We start from the raw sequence: 22,651 nt of genomic DNA on the forward strand, positions 1-22,651 counted from the left end.
CCTTTGCGGACTCGGAGTTCTTAAATATCTTTTAAGTTCTGGGAATGCCTGTAAAATCTGAGATATTTTCGGACGCGCCCCCGTCCGCAATATCTCGGCAGCTGTTTCTGAATCTCCGCGCGCAGGCGGCTCAGAATCAAGACTGCTGATGGGCGGAGTCGGGCTCCGCAGCCTCTGCTGCCTGGGGGTGGCACCCTGGAGACACTCTCCGCCTCGGCCACGCCCCGTCCCTGCCCGCTCCGTCTCCGCCCGCCCCGCCCCTGCCTGCCCCGGCCCGGCGGTATCCGACGGGGTGTCCCGTCCCCTCTCCCTCGTCATCAGAATCTGCCCCGCCCCGGACAGAATCGCGCCTCGGGCTTCTTCCTGCCCCTGCCGCGCCTGCGCCTGGACCAGCTGTTGAGACTTCTGGGGTTTGTAGTATTCGGCTCGGTATTTCCGGGTTCGGCCCCCCCCGGCGCTTCGCGACGCGAATATATTTTGAACTGTGCTGCTTCCCGTAGCTTGCGTCATCAACGTGCGCCGAGTCGCCGACCCGGATCCCGGCCTTCCCCCAGCCCTAGAATCGCCACCCGCGATGTCACCCCCTTTGTCCGCGGACTGCATTTCCCCGCGATCCGCGCCTGCGCCGCCCGACGCGCCCTCCGACCGCGCTTCACCGCGCCCCGCCGCGCTCCGACGAGATAGGTTAGAATCGGTCTCCCGCGCAGTTTCGCCCCCCCGCTGTTCTGACGGCGCTTCCCCCGCCCCGCCAGTGGCCCGTCCCCCCCCCCCCCCCCCGCTCGCGTTCGGTTTCTCCACGGGGAGGGAGAGGAGCGGCGGGATGATGTCGCGCGGGGATTGGGGAGGGGTAAAGGGGCTCCGCAGCGGGCTTCTTCCCCCCCCCCCCCCCCCCGGAAAAATGCGGGATATGCTCTGGAACTGCTTCAAAGAAAAGCATATCCAATTCCTCCTGATCTTTTGGGTGTATTAAAAGCTTTCTTTTTCCTGGCACTAATTTTGGGGGTTTTGACGAGTTTTCTGACGAATCCTGCAATGGCTGAGAGGTCCCCCCCCCTCCATCCCCCGGAGGAGGTAACAAACCTGGAGATAGCCTGCCTGTCTGTCCTTGCTCAATCTGCCCGACAGATAAAGCTGTGCTATACTCCCTTTCGCTGCTTCTTGGCTGCTCTCCAATCCTGGAGCTTTCTCTGGTATGTTCTGTTCTAACTTCTAACATAATTCTCCCAGCGGATAAAAGCTTCGCTGCTGTCTTGTCTTTACGTGTCGCTTTGTCTTACAAAGCTCTATTTACTTCCTGCCAAAAACCTGGCTCAAAAACAGAATGGGTGTCACATTGTGAATAGTTACATTTCACCCAAAGCATTAGGGCTTCAAGCTCTTTATCTTTCAGAGCTACATTGTATTTTGATATTATTTCTTTTAGTGTTTCTAATATGGTAATTCGTTCTTGTGAAGTGGTTTCCCCCCATGTTATGTTCTAGATCTGACTGTTCTTACCAAAGCACAAAGGCTTGTGTGCAGCCGTGTCAAATTCGCCTCAGAGGTGTCCTGATCACTGTCCAGCAGGTTTCAGGGTGACAGATTCCAGGGCCCTTGGAGATCTGCCGTCTGGGACGAATTGGAGACGAGCTGTTCTGGCCAGAAGTGTGATTCTTCTCTGGAGCTGTGTCGGTTTGGCACTTTGATCTTCCAAGAGCTTGTGATGTTCCATGCAGAGGTTTTATTTTGACCCTTTTAGTGCTCCTTTACAGGAGGCCACTCAGGGACGCCAGATGTTGGTGGCTTTCCCTGACATTCAGGTGGTTTTAGAGTCTTTTTGCCCTCTGCAAAGCTCTGTGCCAAACGGATGAAAGAGACAGAGTCTTCAAGTTCTGATTTTTCAAGGTTGCATGCTTCGTTTATTTCTCTTATCTTACAATTTTCTCAGTGCCCAACAAGATGTTCGCAGCTGCTCAGACATCTGACGACTCCTCCCGAACTGGGCAGTCGTTATCTTTTATACTAATTGCTACGTATTCTTTATTTATCATTTCTTGCCAATGCCTATTACTAATACTAAACAGGTCATCTCTACCTTGACCCAATCCCCATTAAACTACTTTGTGCCAACGTCACTGCTGAAATGGAGTGAGGGAAGAAGAAAGAAGAAGCAGGAGACAATGCCCCAGATTCTCCATCTTGCCCCCATTCACTTCAATGCTAGAAACCTAAATTTACTGTTTTTTCACCCTGTGATAAGCTAAACTACTATCTTTCACACTCTTGTGGCCTGCAAACCCTCTTGCAGTGCAGGAAGCCTTTCCCATGGACTGAGATCAAAGCCAGTGTCTCTCTGAGCTCTGGGCTGGGGTCCCAGACCCCCCTGTCCAGGTCTCTGACCCTCCAGGGCAGCCAAAGGAATGCCCTGGACTCCAACAAATGCAGAAGAAAGAGAGAAAGAGCCAGAGCTGTGGAGCTGCTCATGGGACTGCAACATAGAAAAGGTATGAAAGACTTTTAGATAACAAGGTACTGATGCTTGAAGCCCTCTGAAGTTTTTAAAGAAGCACTCTTGAGTGCTGTGGCCATCTTGACAACGACACTGCAGTATCAGCTGCAAATTCCCTCTTGTCCAAAGGGTCAGGAAGAACATGCTCCCATGTGCTCTACAGCTACTTTGTAATCATGGAGAGAAATTAATCCAGAATCCACCTGTGAGTAACGTGAGGTTGTGCCAGGGTCTGCTCTCGGATCATGCTTGTGCCAGAGGAGATGATCGGGATCTGGGTGAAATGGAGAAGGTGTGATGGGCAAGGGACATTAGCTTAGCACTCTCAACAGGAAATCAGAAATCCATCCTTCATTCCCAGTCCCAGCCTGGCAGTAACTGGAGCCAAAGCACAAACCGTGACTCAGAGTGTGTCTCCTGGCTTTGCCTGTGTCCTGCTCCATCCCATGCCATGGGAGGTGGAAACTGCTCCCCTGCTCCAAAGACTTCTTGGGAGCAGGTGGGGAAGTCCAAGAGATCTTCCTCATATGGAAACTCAGCAAGGCTGGGTTTTCTTGATTTACAAGTAATTGTGGCAGGCACATGGCAGAGGAGGTCACTCACGGCACAGAGCAGGAACTCTGTGAGTGCTGTTTTTCACCTGTGCAGTGGAACCAATGAGTGACATTACAGTGCAGCTACCTTAAAACCACCTGTCCTGGCTCAGCACCCCCAGACCCGTCGGTCCCGGCTCAGCCTCCCAGACCTGGCTCAGCCCTCCAGGCCCCAGCCCCACGCTGGCTGCCGGGGCCTGGCCTGCTCCCCTCGGCCCAAGAGGAGGAGGAGGAAGAGGAAGAAAGGGAGGAGGAGAGAGTTGCCTGGGGCTCTGTGACACATTGGAGGCCCGGGGACGTCCATATTGGTGCCTTGGGGGGTGGAGGTCAGCAGTGCTTTCAAAGAACCATGGAATCATTTAGGTCTGAAAAGCCTTCCGAGACTATGGATCCAACTGTTCACGCAGCACTGCCAAGGCCACCACTAACACATTTCCCCGAGTGTCACATCTACACAATTTTGAACCCTTTTAGGGATGGTGACTCCACTGCTTCCCTGTTTTGAAGACAATCTCCCATCCAGAGTGGGGCTGGCCACACACAACTCCTCACTTGGTGTCTAATCCCTGCTTTTCCGTGTGTTCCAGACTGACCATCCATCCTCCCAGTCCAGAGCCATCAGCCAGTCTGGGCTCTGGCAAGTCCTGTGCCTGCTCCTGAAGGGCACTGAGTTACGCTGGAGTACCCAAAGGAAATACACGGACGGGAAAACTACAGCTGCAGGACTACAGATACATCCAAGGAGTAACAGCTTCCCCCACTGACCAAGAGTAGATCTAGATTGGGTGCTATGAAGAAATTGTTCCCTGTAAGGATTGTGAGGCCCTGGCACAGGATCCCAGAGAAGCTGTGGCTGCCCCATCCCTGGAAATGTCCAAGGCCAGGTTGAACAGGACTTGGAGCAACCTGGGATAGTGGAAGGTGTTGTTGCCGTGGCAGGGGGTGGAATGAGATCACTTTAAGGTCCCTTCCTGGGATTCTGTGATTCTATGAAGTGCAACATAAAGATAATGGTGTAAAAAACAGTCTGACACATGACTTACAAAAAATTCAAACCCATGATAAGTAATTTTTCAATCTTGGCAGAAGCAGGAGGCCTGAAAGATGATTTCTAATACCAGTCTGCCATGGAGGGCTAACAGGAACATGCAGAAAAGACATAATTGGGACAGAAAACAGCAGTGAGTTTTTTGCATGTGTTTGAGGAGTAGGAGGAGGGTGGGGAGTTCCCAGACAAGAACTCATGAGCTTGCCTGAGGATCTGTCTCATGCCGAAGCATCAGGTTGGGGTAGAATCAATGGACACAGTGAATAATAACAACCTAACCATTGCCAGATGGTCCTCCCTGCACCCTTGGAGTGGGTAAAACTGCTTCCACACAGCCTCAGGACATGGCTGAGGCTCCCAGCTTTTACAATCCATTCCCAGGGAGACTCAGCAAGCAACTGACAGTTGTGACCGAGAAAGCTCAGCAAAGTTTCACAAACCTTCCTACCTTTCACACTGATTTTTAACTTATTTTACTAGAAGTCTTCCTAGAAGCTATTTGAAGATTCCCAGAGAATTTGGGGGTGAGCAAGTCTGTGAGCAGATCCTTTGACCAAAGCTGACTCAGTCCTAGAAGACCCCCAAGGCTTCTGCAAAGTCAAGACTGTGAATGCAAGGGGCCATCTCCAAGAATGTAAAACCCCCCCAACACTTTATGGCAGGCAGCAGATATTGATTTGCAGCCCCATTTCCTTCCTTCCAGCTGGCTCTGAGCTCACAGCCAGTGGGAACTTCAGGTTTCTCATGGGATGGGCTTGAGAAAGGTAGGATTTAGTGTTCAGAGCACAAATTGTGTTCTGTCCAGCCCAGTCCTAGGTCAGAGGGAGCCAGGGCCAGACAAGGCTGTTGACAGATTTCAAGGTTGTCTTCTGCCTTTCAGGGCAGCCACCCTTGAAGGCCCAGTTCAGCAAAGAGTCCTAAAAAAGCATTAGCTGTAGGGGTTCTTTTGAGAGAACAGGCGTCCCATCGATGGCAAAAGGAAAGAGTCCAGGGGGGATCAGGGCTTTATTTTTGACCTGCCCCTCCAGCTCATTCCCTGTCCCCGTCCCAATGCAAAGAGGCTGCTCCTCCTCCTCTCAGGGCTTTTACCCAGGAGGCAAGGGCTAGAGGCAGGGACAAGCCACTACCCAATCAGGGACAAGGTGGGAGTGGAACAGAGTTGGGTTACATTCCGGTGTGGGAGGATGGGCACGGCCGAGCAGGGACAAACCATGTGATACATTTTCCAAGGGAACAGGGGATACAGAAGAAAACCCAATATAAAAATGAAATACAATATAAACCAAATTAATGCACTACAACAATTAGCAGAATGACTATTCCTGTTATTTGGGCTGAAAACCTGGTATCTCATAGAATCTCAGTGTCACCTTGGTTTTTCTGAGTTTTTTTAAAGCCTTCTGCTTGTTTATAAGATGGAGTCAGTTTCTTTAGTTTCTGCACAATATTAGGAGCAGTGTTTTGCTTTTCTCATGCATGGGGACATAAACAAACCTTTTGTTTTCCTTCCCTGTCCTTTGTTTACATATTTCTATCCTGAAAATAATGTAACTGACAGCTAGTCTAGCCAGTGGGGTGAAGGGGTAGTAACCCCAGAAGCCAATCCACAAACAGACCCACAAATGCATAAAAATGAAAGAAATAAAGAGGCTCGCTCTCTTGGGGAGCAACTCTGCACTGCAAACCTCTCGTCTCCGTGTTATCACTTTGCATGCCACTACCACATCTCAGGATGATTTGGGTTGAAAGAGACCTTCAGGCTCATCCAGTGCCACCCCCTGCCATGGGCAGGGATACCTTCCAGTATCCCAGGGTGCTCCAAGCTCCATTCAACCTGGCCTTAGACACTTCCAGGGATTGGGAGTCCACAATCTCTCTGGGCGACTTGTGCCAGTGTTTTGTAAGTGGAAATAGACATTCCCATTTATTTTTATGCACCAAATCTGTGAATAATCTCCTTTGTGTTAGATGAGGAAATACATTTTCTGGTTTAGCGCACCTGATTGAACATCTGTCCTAGAATGGAGTGCACCAGCTCCCTAAGGTGCCAGCATTTTTCTGTTGACTATCAAGGGAGTCCAGACAACTCCAGTGTGAGCTCCTGCTTTGGGAGAGATACCCAAAGCTCCCTGGAAGTCATTCTTGTATCATCTTACCTGTGTTTTGTGTTTAATACAATTCTGGAGCATGTAGTCACCCCCTTCACTATCGGGGACCAGGTAAGAAGCTGTAGCTAAGCCAAAGGTTTTACTGAAGCACAGATAAACAGACTCAATGAGAATCCTAAATTCCTCATCCTCATCTTCCCAGATTAATAAACTCTAAATGTTTTATTTCAATCAATACTGAATTTGACACATAAATCAATTTTTACCTGGGACAAACTATAAAATTAACCAAGCACAAACCTCTTCTGTAGATCAATAACCCACTCATCCCAAAAGTTATATAAAATTAGGCAGAAGGACACTTTAAACACCAGGCACAGAACACAAAAATGTGTCTTGTGGAATTTTGCCACAAAAATATGTATTAATATTACTGGTCATATGTGCCATGACTATGACACACACAGAATCCTAATTTCCCTTCCTCTGAACTCGTGACTGTGGGGCTGTTGCACACTTAAATGAACCAGGCTGAGAGCAGAATGTGTGGAAAGGAATCGCCTAACGTTCCAACCCCCATGAATTTTAGCACAAAGGGATGAGAAAGGAACATGTATCTGACTACCTGTTCCAGGAAGGTGAGAAGTCAATCACCCAACAGCGACTTAGGTCTGTTCTGCCTTTATTCAGGAATGTCCTGATCTACTTCAGTTCAAGAAGGTGGTCCAGGAAAACATTCCTGAAGTACTTCAGATCTCTGCTATCAGGAGCAGGCCCTCCTCCTCTGCAGGACATTCCCAATTTTCAAACTATTCCTCAGCATTTGAGCATCACTCTGTAAGTTCAGTGTGGGCTGTTCAGACTGACCATCCTGTGCTGGTCACTTTTGGTTTGATGTAGTCCCATGTTTCTGTTTGCAGACTGGATGGTTTTACCTCTGGAGTCAATGACTCCTTAGAGAATTCAAATTTTAGCATGGAATTTTCTCATTGAAACAGTGGCACATCAAAAGAAGATTAATTTCTGAGTCATTGCTTTGATTTGAGATGGTTCATCAATTCAGTTTTAGGTGATTTTGTACTGAATAAAAAAATGACAGTTTGGGCAAAAACATCCAAAAAGTCACGTTACAAACTAATACTCCAGAATAAACTTATTCTCCTGGCTACAACCAAGTCTGTAATTTCCTGCATAGTTACAGCCATTTATACTTGCAGCATAACAGCATCTCACGGCAGCTTATCCTGTCTCTTTAGAGGGAAATCATCTTCTCACTAGTCATTATTTAGGTCAGTTTGTGGTTTAATGAATTTTTTCTTTTAAATAAAAGTGTTTGAGAAAATTTAAAGGTGAAAAATGAGGCAGAGCAAATATAATGCAAAAATCAGTTGTGAATTTTAAATCTGTGCTTCACTTGCACATTTTGATCCAAACTGTTGGTCGTGCAAGTTGTTCAGATGTTGACAGACCCTTCAATAAATTCCTGTTTCTCTTCCACAAAGACTTCTCCCAGAATACAGAAAGGATGAAAGAGTAACTGCAGGGAGACAGGACAAACCTCCTGAGGCAACTCAAGCACAAACCTTGATGGTAATGGAGAACTCAGAGACCAAGAGCTCTTGAAATGTGTTTCAGGCCACATTTAATTCAGAAGATGGAGAAAACTACTGCAAACACTATTTAAAATCTTGATTAACACAGGAGAACATGAAGGAGGCATGATTGAATTTGGTTACATGGTTACACTGAGGCTGGAAAATGCCTTTCCCATGATTCAGGAGGCCAGTCAGAGCCATCCTTAAATAATTGTTGTGTTTTAACAAAATAATCATGGCATTGATGGATCAACATTGACTGGAGGAAGGGGAAGAAGGGTGGCTCCGTGGATGGAAAATTGCTCAGCTTAACTGCAAAGTGCAGGAAGATAATAAACTATTGACATCTCAGCCCTTGGAGAGGGAGATGACGTAAAAAGTGACAAATCAAAAAGTCACCATGAATTTGTCAATAACTGGGGAACAGCTGTTCAGGGAGCAGCACTGAAAGGGATCCGGGGATTACAGGGGATCAGGAGGAGTGTGAACCAACATGGTGATGCTGTTGCTGACTCTGCAAATGCCACGCTCAGATCTGTTACCTAACTAACCTGATTACTGGATACAGACCTGGGCAGGAATGCAAAGTGGAGTCCAGAGGAGCCTAAGAATGACAAAAGGTTTAGAAAATATGGCCTATGAGATCATGAGTGTGAAAAGTGCATATTATATGGCTCTACGCAAGGTATTTACTATATGTATTATGTTGTATTGATTAGTAATGTTGTATTAATATTTTGATAGTATGGTAAATGTAGTTTTGTAGTTAAAATAGAAATGTATTTTTTAAGAAGGGAGAGAATATTCGCAAAGAGATAGCAGCCACAGGAAAACGTAAATCTTTCAGAGAAAAAGAATTTATGACTTCCTTATCAGAAGAGACCAACTTCTCCTGCCTCGCTAAACCCTGAAGACACCATAGAGATTAAGGGAAAAAAAGTGACACTGACCAGAGAGAATTCTTTGTTTGAATGGAATTTATGCATCATGTATGAAATGTATGAATATTCAACAGGCTATTGCTTTTAAGAGATAATCCTCTGTTAACGAGTGTCCTTTTTCGGAGCTTTTTGCTCGGAAAGGCACCCAGACGTCTGTTACTTTGTTTTTATTGTCTCGTATTGTCCTAACCCTAATTGTTCAATTATTTTATTACTCTAATTCTATTTTTATAATCATTTTATTACTATTAAACTTTTAAAATTTTAAAACAAGTGATTGGCGTTTTTCACAATGAGGTCTCCAAGAATTTGTTTAGTCTAGAAAAATGAAGTTTTAGGGAGAAAATTATAATATGTGAAACTACGCAGTCTGTAAAATGTTATTGGAATTTGATGCTCATTGTTCTTTGGATCTGCTGGACATGGCACAAAGAAGCTGAAATTCACAACCAAAGTACAGTTTAGATGCTGGGGAAAACTTTGGGGGGTTAAGGCCAGTTGGGTGCTGGAACTGGTTTTCTAGGAAGATTGCAGAATCCACTTTATTATAGGTTATAGAAAGGGTTGTCCTGGCTTTGAGCAGGAACAGTGACACCTCAGAGCAGCAGCTCCTGCTTCACATCTTAGTGCAAAGTGCTTTGGTCCCAAAGGTGGTATTAATACACCTTATGCTTTCCCTCTGGAAATACACAAAATAGATGGTGGAGGTGTGAAAAGTGCATATTATATGGCTCTGCGCAAGATATTTACTATATGTATTAAGTTGTATTAATTGTTAATGTTGTATTAATAGTTTGATAGTATAGTAAATGTAGTTTTGTAGTTAAAATGTAGTTTTTATGTACCAACCACAGGAAAATGTAAATCTTTCAGAGAAAAAGAATTTACTACTTCCTTATCAGAAGAGACCAACTCCTCCTGCCTCGCTCGGCCTTGTGGATGCCATAGAGATTAAAGGAAAAAAGTGATACTAACCAGAGACAATTCTTTGTTTGAATGGAATTTATGCATCATGTATGCAATGTATGAATATTCAACAGGCTATTGCTTTTAAGAGATAATCCTTTGTTAACAGGGGTCCTTCTTCAGAGCTTTTTGCTCAGAGAGGCACCCAGAGGTCTCTTTTTTTTATTGTCTCGTATTGTCCTAACGCTAATTGTTCAATTTTTTACTCTAATTCTATTTTTATAACCATCTTATTTACTATTAAACTTTAAAAATTTTAAAAACAAGTGATTGGCATTTTTCACAATTATGGTAGCAGAGGATGGTTAAAACACCTCACTGCCGGTGCCCCAGTAGAATCAGGGCGAGGATGGCGTGCCCTGCCCAGTTGGCAGCCTCGCTCTGTGTTCCCCTGCTGTGACCGACAGATGCAGGTTATGATCAATGGACAAGAGGAGGCAATAAAACAAAGAAAACGGAAAAGATTCCCTAAAACCGCGGTAGTTAGCCCCTAAGACTAAAGTGTACACGAAGACAAAGACCCAAGGACAAAGGACAGGTAAGTATTGGTTTGGATGGGGCGGTTAAGGGGGGGATGAATGTGTGTGAATGAGAGGCAGCTGGTTATCCCAGACCTGCTAAGCGAGTGCGGAGTCTCCTATGCTGCATTTCCGTTCTTTCGCGAGACAAACGGCCAGTAAAGAGATGAAGCGGGTGATAAGAAGAGAGAATCCCTCCAGGGAAACTGGGACTGAGTTTTAGTGAAGGGGTGGGACCCCTAGGAAGCAAAAAGACTGCTGGATTGAGGGGTAATTGCCCAAGATCATCCAGGACTAAAACTTTTGCTGGGTTGAAGGATTAATATTCCCAGAGCACCCAGAGTTAAGCAAAAAGTCTGCTGGATTGAGGGATAAGTGCCAAAGAACATCCAGGACTGAAACCTGCTGGGTTGAGGGATTAATATCCCAAGAGCACCCAGGGTTCTGCCGGATTGAGGTTATGCCCAAGAGCATCTAGGGTTGGACAGCACAGCTGGATTGAGGGGATATCCAAGAGCACCGGGACTGGCCAGTAACACCTAAAATTGTAATAGGTGATTTGAAAATAAAAGGTACCTTATTGTTGTTTTGTTGTGTGAGAGCGAGTCACACACAAAATCTGCCTCAGTTTCCCCAGATGGTTGGGGGCTGTGGCAAAATGTGTGTGTGACCTGCGATTCAGCCCTTTTCCTCTGGGCGTGTGGAGGGGGGGTCGTAGTAAAAGTGTAAATGACACGCAAATCAGCCTCATAGGTGGACCGGCACCAGAGGCGACCAGATTCTGGGCCCTCCTCAGAGGCCCAGCTATACTGGAACCCAGAGGCCAACCCCAAGGCGAGGGGCCACACAGAGCCGCGATTCTCTGGCGACAGGGATCGGCGTCATGTCCTAAGGGTGTAAAAGAGTGTGTAAAAGTGAAGGAGAAATGAAGTAAGAGTAGATGGATGAAAGCACATATAATGTTGATTGTTAATTTTAAAATCCACTATATCTCCTTGGAGGGAGGTGTATTGTATTGAATAGTTGTGTGGGATAGAAGGGATTTTGTGTGTGTGTGTGCATAGATAGAAGTAAGTGGTCTTTAGGTTGTAAGAGAAAGTGAAAAACAGAGGTGGGGGACGAATAGATAAAATCTGGAAAAATGGGACAGAAAAACAGTAAGTTGGATACAAGGAAGAAAAAAGGGTATAAAAAATTGCCAACAGAAATACCTCAAGATAGCCCTCTCGGCATTATGTTAGCTAACTGGGATAAAAACCCTTGTACAAGAAGAAAGGAAAAGATAAAGATGATACAATTTTGCACGATAGAATGGGCAGAGAAGGAAATAAGATCTGACCACGTTTATTGGCCCAGATACGGCTCTTTTGAGAACTGGATTTGTCAGGCTCTAAATATATTTGTAAATTCAAAAGAAACGTTTAATCCTGAAGAAAGAGAATATGCCACATGTTGGACAGGAGATTTTAAGAGAGTAAAAATCTTTAACGTATCAGAAACCCCCGAGACGAAACAAGAAAAGAAAAAGGGGAAAGAAAAGGGAAGGGAACAAGAAGAAAAGAAGGAAAAAGAGTGGGATCCTTTGCAGGCTTTGCCCCCTCCGTTCCCCACTCACGCTCCCGCCGTTCGCGGCCGAGCCCCCTGTACCGGGTCCCGCTTCAGCCCCGCCTGCCCCGGTTCCCGTCCCAAGTGCCGGCTCGCAGCCCCCGGCAGCTGCCCCGGTCCCCGCATACACCCCATCCCCGGCCTTGCCGGTGAATTTGTCTGCCCCGTCTGCCTGGTCTGCGGCCGCCCTAAGGGCTGTGCAAGGCGTCCCTCCTGACGCGTAGTCTAAGACCACCGCCCCGACCGTGCTGGGGGTCCCGTCGGTCCCAGCCGTCCTATCTCCAATCGCTTTCCCCACTGCCCTATGCCCAGCTGCCCTGCCCGTGCCGGCTGTGCTGGGCACTGCCTCTGTTGCTTTGTCTCTGCCAGGAGCCGCTGACTCAGCCGCCATTAGCCCCACGCAGGCTGCCCACGCTCCCCTCTGGCATCCCCCGGAACTGCCCCCTCCTCCGGTCCCAGCAGCAAACCCCGCCTACGCTCCGCCCTTGGAGGACCAAGCCTAAGCGCTATGCCCTCCCCTCACCCCCCTTCCTGCCCTGAGCTCCGTTCCCTCGGTAACCACAGCTACTGCTCAGAGAAACGACTTCCCCCTAGAAATGCCTTATCGGAACACTAGAAGTTCACTTAAAATACAGCCCTCTCTGGATTCTTTCTCAAAACACGGGAAAAAGACGACAGAGGATAAAAACCAAAAATGAGATAAAGAAATTAGTCTATTTCCACTAAGAGAAGTCCCAGTGGGAGGGCGTGGAACAGGGTTTGTAAATGCCCCTTTGACTTCTTCTGAGGTCAGAAATTTTAAAAAAGAAATCAAAGGAATTTTAGAAGATCCCTTAGGCACAGCTGAACAACTAGACCAATTTTTAGGTCCGAATATTTATACTTGGGAAGAGATGCAGTCTATAATGAAAATAATATTTTCTCAGGAAGAAAGGCAATTAATCAGAGCAGCTGGAATAAAAGTTTGGGAAAAAGAGAACCCACAGGGGCCCCCCGGAGAAGACAAACTGCCAACTACGCCTCCTGAGTGGGGTCAAAATAATGAGGAAGGGAGGAAACACATGAATGAATATCGTAATTTAATAATCAAGAGAATAAAAGAGGCAGCATCCCGAGGGCAAAACGCTAAAAAAGCTTTTGAGGCACAGCAAGAAAAAGAAGAATCTCCAACTGAATGGTTAGACAGACTTAGGAAAAATATGAAACAATATTCCGGAATAGACCCTGAAACTGATGTGGGAAAAGCTTTGTTAAGGATTAAGTTTGTTACTAATGCCTGGTCAGATATTAGAAAAAAATTAGAAAAATTTGAGGATTGGCATAATAAATCATCAGATGACTTATTAAAGGAGGCTCAGAAAGTTTATGTCTGAAGAGATGAAGAGAAAGCTAAACTGAAAGCAAAACTAATGGCAGTCACCATGCGAGAAAACATTTTCCAAAAAAATCAAAAACATACAGGCACTACTTCTAGATATAAAATTAGTAGAGACAGGGGAAAGGAAAAGAATAGAATCCCAATACAAACCAAGTCTCAGCAGCATTCCAGGAATGTCTGCTTTTACTGTCGGGGCGAGGGACATTATAGGAAAAATTGTCCTAAGCAGGTAATAGATCTGAAAATCTTCAAAGAGATGGGCACAGATGAGGAATAGGGAGGTCAAAGGCTCTATTTTTTAGGGGACAAATACCATCTAGAGCCTGTGATAACTCTAAAAGTGGGCCCCCAAGAAGAAGAATTGGAATTTGTGGTAGATACAGGAGCAGAAAGAACCTGCCTGCTAAATGTACCAAAAGGTTATAGTGTGAGTAAAGATACTGCAAAAGTAACAGGGGCAAAAGGAGAAACTTTTACAGTTCCAGTCATTAAAGATGTAGTAATTGAAGGGTAAACTAAAATTTGGATGAGAGATTTCTTATTGGTCCCAAAGGCAGGTAGCAACTTACTAGGAAGAGACTTACAAGTGAAATTAGGAATAGGGGTTATACCAGAAGATGGGAAAATGACAGCTAATGTTTTAAAATTAGGCCAAGAGGATGAAGAAAAAATTAACAAGGAAGTTTGGGCTGGGGAAGGAAATAGGGGAGGATTAAATATTGACCCTATAAGTGTTACAATAGAGAGAGAAGATTGTCCCATATGTGTACGTCAATACCCCATATCTTTAGAAGGACGGGAAAGTTTGAAGCCAGTAATAGAAGGACTAATAAAGGACGGGACATTAGAACCTTGCATGTCTCCCCATAATACCCCTATTCTCCCAGTAAAGAAGCCTGATGGGAGTTATAGACTAGTACAAGATTTAAGGGAGGTTGACAAAAGAACTCGGTCTCGTTACCCAGTGGTACCCAATCCCTATACACTTCTAAGTAAAGTTCCACCCCAGCATCAGTGGTTTAATGTAGTGGATCTTAAAGATGCTTTTTGAGCCTGTCCACTAGCCAAGGAGAGCCGAGATATCTTTGCCTTTGAATGGGAGGATCCAAAAACTGGAAGAAAGCAGCAATTAAGATGGACGAAATTATCGCAGGGGGTCACGGAGTCTCCAAACTTATTTGGGCAAGCTTTAGAAAAAATACTGCAAGCCTTCTCCACTCCTCCTAGAATACAAATTATCCAATATGTGGATGATCTTTTACTATCTGGGGAAGATGAAGTTGAAGTTAGAGAAGCTACAATAAAACTTTAAATTTTCTTGGAGAAAAAGGATTAAGGTTATCAAAAGGGAAACTGCAATTTGTAGAACCAGAGGTAAAATATTTTGGACACTTGATAAGTAAGGGTAGTTAAAGGCTCCGTCCAGAGAGAATTGCAGGAATTTTATCCCTTCTGTGATCGTGATACGAAAAGCAATCACAGGAGACGAGAGATTTTCGCAGGGCAGAGACTCCCTCCGACCCAGCTCAAGCTGAGCCAAGGTGGAGAACAAAGTGGTGAGCCTTCTGCCTGTTTATTTCTCACTTTTTATACATTTGTGGGTCTGGCTGTAGATTGGCTTTTGGAGTTTTCACCTCTCAGCCAACTGGCTGGAGCAGCCGTCAGTTACAATTGTTTTCAGGTTAGAAATATGCAAACAACGGACAGAGAATGAAAAACAAAGGATTTGTTTATGTTACATATGTGGGAAAAAGGTAGAAACTGCTCCTAATATTGTACAGTAGCTAAAAGGTCTGACTCCAATTTTATGAAAAATCAAAAGGCTTTAAAAAACTCAGAAAAACCAGGGTGACACCCTTCCACCTCCCTCTTCAAAGAGGGAAATCAGAAAACTACTCGGATTATTGGGATATTGTAGATTATGGATTGAGGGGTACAGACAGGCAGTAAAATTTCTGTATGAAAAGTTGAGAGAGGGAGATAATATAAAATGGACCAAGGAAGATGATGATAAATTAGAAAAATTGAAGTTAAAACTGGCCTCAATACCAGCTTTAAGCTTACCTTCACTAGAAAAACCCTTTCATCTGTATGTGAATGTAGAAAAGGGGGTAGCTCGTGGAGTTCTGGTCCAGGAGTGGGGAGGAGTAAAGAGACCAGTAGCTTATTTATCAAAGATGTTAGACCCAGTGAGCCACGGCTGGCCAGTATGTATTCAAGCCATAGCCGCTACTGCAATCCTGGTAGGAGAAAGTTGTAACATTACTTTTGGAGGTAAACTAATTGTGTGCACACCTCATGCGGTTCGAAATGTGTTAAATCAGAAAGCTGGAATATGGTTGACAGACTCTAGAATGTTAAAATATGAAGCAATCTTGATAGATAGTGATGATCTGACATTAGAGGTAAACAGGAGTTTAAATCCAGCTCAATTCCTATATGGAGAACCAGCAGATAACCTAATACATAATTGTTTAGAAATTATCCAATTCCAAACAAAAGTTCGAGGGGATCTTGAAGAACAAGCCCTTTCAGAAGGGGAAATAATCTATGTGGATGGTTCCTCCAGATGTCTACAAGGAAAAAGAATGTAAGGTCATGCAGTAGTTGATAGAAAAAACATGCAAACTATTGAAAAAGGAAAATTACCTTCAAACTGGTCAGCTCAAACTTGTGAATTATATGCTCAAAAAAGGCACTGGAATATTTAGCACACAAGAAAGGAACTATATACACTGATTTGAGGTATGCTTTTGGAGTAGTACATACTTTTGGAAAAATTTCGGAAGAAAGAGGATTACTTAACTCAAGAGGAAAAGGATTAATACATGAGGGACTCATTTTAGAGATTTTAGAGGCATTAAAACTACCTGAAGAAATAGCTATAGTACACATTAAGGGACACCAAAGAGGAGTGACCCCAGAAATAAGAGGAAATAATTTAGCAGATCAGGAAGCTAAGGATGCAGCAGAAAATGGAGCTGAAAGAGTTATGTTAATATTAACTCCAAATGAGGAAAAATTGGAAATCCCAAAGTTTAGTGAAGCAGAGAAAAAAGAATTAAACAAGATAGGAGGAGAACAGGCTGAATCAGGGAAATGGAAACTTCCTGATGGAAGACAATTACTTAATAAAATACTGGCTAGAAAAATATTAGAAGACATGCATCAGAAAACCCACTGGGGTACTCAGGCTTTGTGTGATCATTTTTTAAGGAACTATGGATGCATTGGGATTTTTGGAGTAGCAAAGCAAGTAACTGAAAAATGCATAACTTGCCAAAGGATAAACAAAAAGGTGATGAGAAAAACAACATTAGGAAGTTGTGAGTTAGCTCTTCGACCATTTCAAAGTATCCAAGTAGATTTTACTGAACTTCCTCAAGTACAAAGATGGAAGTATTTATTAGTAATGACAGACCATCTAACTCATTGAGTAGAAGCAGTTCCCACTACCAAGGCCTCAGCCAACATGGTAAGTAAAACCCTTTTAGAACAGATTATTCCCAGATACGGAATGGTTAATAGAATAGACTCAGACAGAGGAATGCATTTTACGTCAAAAGTGTTACAACAAATAATTCAATCTTTAGGGATAAAATGGGAGCTGCATATCCCATGGCATCCATAGAGTTCTGGTCATGTAGAAAGGATGAACCAGACTTTAAAGAGAACTTTGACCAAGTTAATAGTTGAAACCCAAATGTCATGGGTACAATGCCTACCTTTGGCCTTATTGAGGATCCGAACACAACCCAGGTCAGACCTGGGAGTGTCACCCTATGAAATGATGTTTGGGTTACCCTTTTTGACCACCCAACATGAAAATGCTACCTATGAGGTAGGGGAAATGAGTGTTAAAAGATACGTTAACACCATTGCAAAAACTCTTGAAAACTTACGGTTGAAAGGAATAATCCATCAAACCACACCTTTAGACTTTAAAATCCATAGTGTTCATCCAGGGGAATGGGTGCTAGTAAAAACCTGGAAAGAACAATCTTTAACTCCTCAATGGGAAGGTCCTTTTCAGGTATTTCTGACGACCGAGGCTGCGATCCGGACCAAGGAACGAGGGTGGATCCACGCCAGCAGAATCAAAAGACCTGTGGAAGAACCTAAGGAGTGGACGATTACATCTGAACCGGGTGATACAAAATTGACTCTTAAACGGGGACTGGGTGGTAATGAACTGGGAAGACCCAAATGGTCCAAGAAACATACCCAGGATCACACCTAATTGGGAGATAAGGCCAAGTTTATATCAGTGGTTTCAAGTACCGCCTGGACAAGCTTTGAGACGCCTCCGATACCCTCCTTGGGGAGTAATACTTCCACTCCAAACAGGAAGATCAGGACTGTTTCAGACAGAGAACTCTTGTATTCACACCTTAGCCTGTGATTTATACAAGGAGGAAGAGGAGTTGCAACTTCCATCAGTGCCAGACCAAATACCCTGTTTGATCCACCCAAATACCAGACATGCTAGCTGAGTTAAATGTAAATGTTTAGATTGTGGGAAGAATTGGTATTGTAGTTCACACAATCAACGCTCTCGTTGCAGGAAGTGTCAAGGGACAAATTGATCTCCTATCCAAGTAGAAATCGAAGAAACTGAAATAATAACTTTGTTTTGTAGGTGTGTCCTGGTTTGGGACAAATTTGGGAGAAAACCCCTGTATAGGATCCCTCTAAGGAAGCAAACCCACGTGGCCCCTCCCTCCAACCGGTCCGGAAAAAAAAACCCAAAACCCTCTTTGGAGAAAAGTGGAAAAAACTATTTTACTAAACAAATGAAGTGCATACAAGTATAAAGAATGAATAGTATGAAACAATAAAACCTCTCCTTCTGAAGTGAGATGGCAAATTGATAAAGTCCTTGCCGTGGGTGTAGCTCGGCTCTCTCTCAGTCTCTCCTCAGTCCCGGTCCCTCCGGCGCTGCTGGAAAATGCCGAGGTCCAGGCCCCGGTGGGCCGCAGGTGCAGCCCCCAGTGCTCCCCTGGGTTTTCAGTCCAGAGCAGGTTTAAACAGTTCCAAGAAAAAGGAAAAAAAACAGTCCAGGGAAATTCTCTGCCCTAGCTAGCTGAAACGAACTAAAAGCAAAGAAAAAAAATCTGTCCTGCAGTCTCTCCAAGCCTCCGCCGAACACGCTGTCCGCAGAAGAATGTGGAGGAGTCAGGCAGTTTTCTCAAAACAAACTCCGTGCTTCTCCTTGCTCTTAGAACCAGTCTTAAAGGCACAGGACTCAATATACAGAACAAACAGAACAGACGATTGGGGATACAGGCATCATAAAGTTACCCTAGGACAAGGTGGGAATTATTAGTGCCTGTTGAATGGGAGATACCTAAAGAACAGTGGGAAACGACAGTTAAGGAGTGTCAAAAACGATTTGTCTGGAAATTAGCTACGAGGAAGTGACAAGGAAATAGAGGGCAAGACCAGATTGGCCTCTGTATTCTCCACCAAGAAGATCAAATACACCTGCTGTGGGTTGCAACCCCATAGGCATGGGAGGTGGGAGTATAAGCCATACTGGACCTCTGTTACTCCTTTTTCTGTCACTCAATTTTTGTCTTCTCCCTTTTGGGATATCGACAAGTCCATGCTACAGATGTTACCAAAAGCTGTACATGGAAAGACACCGAGGTTCATTTTTCATTTCTCACACTCATGTCAACAGCCACTGTTATAACCCATCCAAATTAGGCAATTGCATACATAAAGGGAAGAAGTACTGGATTGCAGAGAACTTGGGAACAAGTGGTAGCAGGATGGGAAGTCAATGCCCAAAAGAGGAGAGATGGATTTGTTTTACCTACATTACTGGGCAAAAAGCACAGGATTTAGTAAAAGAGCAATTGATAAGCAAAAAGGCTAAGTCAGTACAACCACCTAAACCTGTGCCAATTTCAATCAACGATTTGTATACAAAACTTGAACAGCAATTAGAAAAAGAAATAGATATCTCAAGGATGGGTAAAAATCAGTTTGTAGAATTGGGGGAAAGAATAAGTAAGGAACTTAACCAATTGTTTGGTCTGTGGAGGGGCTTTGATGTCTATAGAATGGCCATGGAAAGGTGGCAGCTTAGGCCCAACTGAGCTTCTAAAATGGAACCAAGCTAGTACAAGTGGAGAAAACAGACCAGAAGGGTGGATTTTAAGCTCAGCAGTGATAGGGGAAGAACGTCTCTGGCGCACTGGGAAAAGGTTCCTTTATGAAGTCAGAAAAACACCCTGTAAAAAATATAAGGTTAGTAATGGAACTTCTGTATGGTGGATCCCAGAAGAACCAACCGTGTATTGGACCCAAGAAAAAGCAAAAAAAGTGAATTGTAAGTATGATAAAAAACCAAAACTTTTTCAATGTAATGATACAGGTAAAAATCCTTACTATGGCATCCCAGAAATTTCCAAATTTTGGGAGAATATAGATCAACAAAAATTTAAGTATTAGAAAGCTCCAGATGGCTTATTTTAGATATGTAGAAAAAGAGCATACCCAAAACTCCCCTCTCAGTGGAAAGGGAGCTGCACTCTGGGAATTATACAGCCAGGGTTTTTTCTTTTACCAGGACCTGATGGGGATCAATTAGGGATACCAGTTTATGAGGATCTAAAGAGAAACAAAAGAGAATTGATTGGAGGATTCCAAAAATGGGGAGATGAGGAATGGCCCCCTGAACGCATACAGGAAACATATGGGCCAGCCACCTGGGCACAAGATGGGAGTTGGGGATATCGAACCCCAATTTATATGCTAAATCGTATTATAAGACACCAAGCCGCTGTAGAGATAATAACGAACAAAACTGGTCAGGCAATGGAATTAATATCAAGGCAACAAACCCAAACAAGAGCGGCTGTGTATCAGAATAGGTCGGCTTTAGACTATCTATTAGCTGAAGAAGGGGGTGTTTGTGGAAAGTTCAATACATCAGATTGTTGTTTAAAAATAGATGACAATAGAGATGCCGTCCTGGACATAGTCAATGATATCAGAAAAATTGCCCACGTACCAGTTCAAAAGTGGGAATCAATGCTAAATACTAGCTGGTGGGATAATGTGTTGGGAGTAGAATGGTGGAAAAAGTTAGGCTTCTTCCTTTTATGCGCTACAGCTGGTCTAATATTTCTTCCTTGTTTGATCCCCTGTTTCATTTGGCTCATCACCAGTGTGGTACAAGGCATGCAATTAGTGAACATGGACCAAAAGTTGCCTACAACAACACCACCACAAAGGATTATGGTGTTAAAGAAACAAAATAATATAGAAGACCCCTTCAAAGAAGCGAGATTGATTTGTGAAAAAAATCAGCAAATAATTAAGGCTAGAAAACAATGAATATTGCTCGAGCCAAATTAATTATAAAAAGAAAGAGGGAGGATTGTGAAAAGTGCATATTATATGGCTCTACGCAAGATATTTACTATATGTATTATGTTGTATTAATTGTTAATGTTGTATTAATAGTTTGATAGTATAGTAAATGTAGTTTTGTAGTTAAAATGTAGTTTTTATGTACCAACCACAGGAAAACGTAAATCTTTCAGAGAAAAGAATTTACTACTTCCTTATCAGAAGAGACCAACTCCTCCTGCCTTGCTCGGCCTTGTGGATGCCATAGAGATTAAAGGAAAAAAGTGATACTAACCAGAGACAATTCTTTGTTTGAATGGAATTTATGCATCATGTATGAAATGCATGAATATTCAACAGGCTGTTATAAATGAGAAGACCAAATTCGATAAATCAAAATTTGGAATTTTATTGAGAGACAAAACAACAGTCTCGGACAGCCACAATTAAAAGGACAGCGTCGAGCCCGGGGTCGCCGCTGGGTGAACAATGATAACACACTCTGCCAGTCTGTTATCCCCAAGTTCACATTTGTGGTTTGTAGCAGTCTCTTTTTATACACTGGATTGCGGAGAGAGGCTCGAGATGTCGAAAGTCCTCTCTCCGAGGCAGCTTCATTAAACATGCAGGTTTCAGTTCTAAGAGTCTGAATGGATCAGTGGAGGAGGACAATGCTGTTAATGGTCGGTTCCAGGTGTGGTGTGGACATGTTAATTCCAGCCGGAGACCATCTAGATACGGATCTGAAACTATCATCGGGTTCTCTGGGCTATCATCTCTGTGTTCTGTTGCCCTTTGTTTCCTTTCAGCGATTCCTGGCAGTGACAGTCTTCTGTCCTCCTTTCTGGTAATTCCAATCAAGCTCTCTTCGTGTCCCTCCCATGCCTTTTCAGGCTAGGGACATTCTTGTATTTTATTAAATCCCCTTCTTCCCGAGTTAACCCACAAAATGCTATTTCAAAACAAAACTTAACTTCTAACATGCTAGTTTATACAGAACTTATATTTATACATTCGGTATTACATTTTATATTCTATTAACATGAAGTAACTTTAGAGCAGATGTTACATTCCTTTTTAACGATTTGTAGCCAAGGCATGTTTGTGTCTCTCTCCTGGTAATTCTAATCATGTTGTGTCTCGTGCCTCCCCCCCCCCTTGTCTTTTCAGGCTAGAGAAATTCCTGCACTTTTACTGAGCTGCTTTCTTCTGAGTTAACTCATAGCATATTGGATTAAAACAAAACTTATATTTATAGGGATAATATTATACTTTTTATCTTTTAACACGAATTAACTTTAGGACATATATCACAAGGCTATTGCTTTTAAGAGATAATCCTTTGTTAACAGGGGTCCTTCTTCAGAGCTTTTTGCTCAGAGAGGCACCCAGACGTCTGTTTTTTTTATTGTCTCGTATTGTCCTAATTCTAATTGTTCAATTTTTTACTCTAATTCTATTTTTATAATCATCTTATTTACTATTAAACTTTTAAAATTTTAAAAACAAGTGATTGGCGTTTTTCACAGAGTCACTGCCAAACATTTTCAGCTATGATGGAAACGAGAGCTGATTTTCCTTAATCCATGCTGAAATCTGAGATTTCACCTTGGGAACCTCAGGCTCGCAGGCCCTGCTCCGGGGCCAACCTCAACGGTGTCAGCCGAGGTGCAAGAGCCCAAGAGGCCAGTCAGAGCCCGAAGTGCTCAGACAATCCCGGGACAGTTAAACCGCCCCCTCACCCCGCGCGGGTCCAGGCCAGACAAAGGCCGCAGCCCCCTCCCTCCGCCGGCCGAGCCCACGGGCGGGCCACGGCCCTTTCCAACAGGTACCGCAGGGCCAGGAGGCGGCGGCCGCGCTCCCGCAGGCCACGGGGCCGAGGCAGCCATGTTGTGGTCCTGCGGCCTGTGGGAACTTTCGGGGAAGTTTCTGGGGCGGCCCGCGGGGGGCAGCAGGCCGGACAGGGCCAGCGGCGCAGAGCCCTACGGGGAGCGGGCGGAGGCGGCGGTGCCGGAGCCACGCTCCAGGCCGTGCACACGCGGAAAGCGC

At 44.3% G+C, this 22,651-nt stretch overlaps 1 protein-coding gene across 4 annotated transcripts in view; it reads left to right on the plus strand.

Moving 5' to 3' along the window:
• The first annotated feature begins 269 nt into the window (after window positions 1-269).
• Window positions 270-22,651, plus strand: part of LOC120764830 (uncharacterized) — a 118,107-nt gene continuing 95,725 nt past the window's right edge. Inside the window, exons 1-3 of one of the 4 annotated variants that reach the window (XR_005704303.2) lie at window positions 270-410; window positions 501-684; window positions 3,669-8,957. The gene's annotated coding sequence lies outside the window, so the exon portion shown is untranslated. Of the gene's footprint in view, window positions 411-500; window positions 685-966; window positions 2,484-3,668; window positions 8,958-22,651 lie in introns of those variants that run through there. The other 3 variants (XM_040088896.2, XM_058423880.1, XR_009208584.1) reach the window with 3 other exon arrangements.

Source organism: Hirundo rustica, chromosome W (genome assembly GCF_015227805.2).
Source record: "Hirundo rustica isolate bHirRus1 chromosome W, bHirRus1.pri.v3, whole genome shotgun sequence".
Lineage (NCBI taxonomy): Eukaryota > Metazoa > Chordata > Aves > Passeriformes > Hirundinidae > Hirundo > Hirundo rustica.